The sequence below is a fragment of the Buceros rhinoceros genome, unplaced genomic scaffold, assembly GCF_000710305.1.
Source record: "Buceros rhinoceros silvestris isolate BGI_N320 unplaced genomic scaffold, ASM71030v1 scaffold22516, whole genome shotgun sequence".
Classification (NCBI taxonomy): domain Eukaryota; kingdom Metazoa; phylum Chordata; class Aves; order Bucerotiformes; family Bucerotidae; genus Buceros; species Buceros rhinoceros.
The window spans coordinates 4353-4643 of NW_010419597.1; the positions used below are offsets into that span (position 1 = coordinate 4353).

At 64.9% G+C, this 291-nt stretch overlaps 1 protein-coding gene across 1 annotated transcript in view; it reads right to left on the reverse strand.

Annotated features, from left to right (window-relative positions):
• CLCN7 (chloride channel, voltage-sensitive 7) overlaps positions 1-291 on the reverse strand; it is a gene marked incomplete at both ends in the record, with an annotated part of 12381 nt that overhangs the window by 4348 nt on the left and 7742 nt on the right. The gene's annotated exons all lie outside the window — the stretch shown is intronic.

A 291-nucleotide genomic window follows, 5' to 3' on the forward strand; every position in this document is an offset into this window, starting at 1 on the left:
CTGCCCTCTGCCAAAGCTAGCGTGGGGGCCCAGGGCATGAGGCCACCGGCAGCTCCAGCAGCCTCCCCTGCACGGAGCCAGGCACAGCTCCAGGGAAGGCTGGTGTGATCTGCTGGGGGGACAGAGCCAAGCAGAGCCAAGCCCAGAAAGTCCAAGAGGAGTGATGCCCTGGAAGCTGCTGCAGGCCCCCCACCACTCCACTGCCACAGGGCATCCCTCCCTGAGGCCATGAGGCCAGTCCTGGTGTTGGAAAAGCTGGTGCTAAGCATTGGCTGTGCCAGCCTGGGCTTG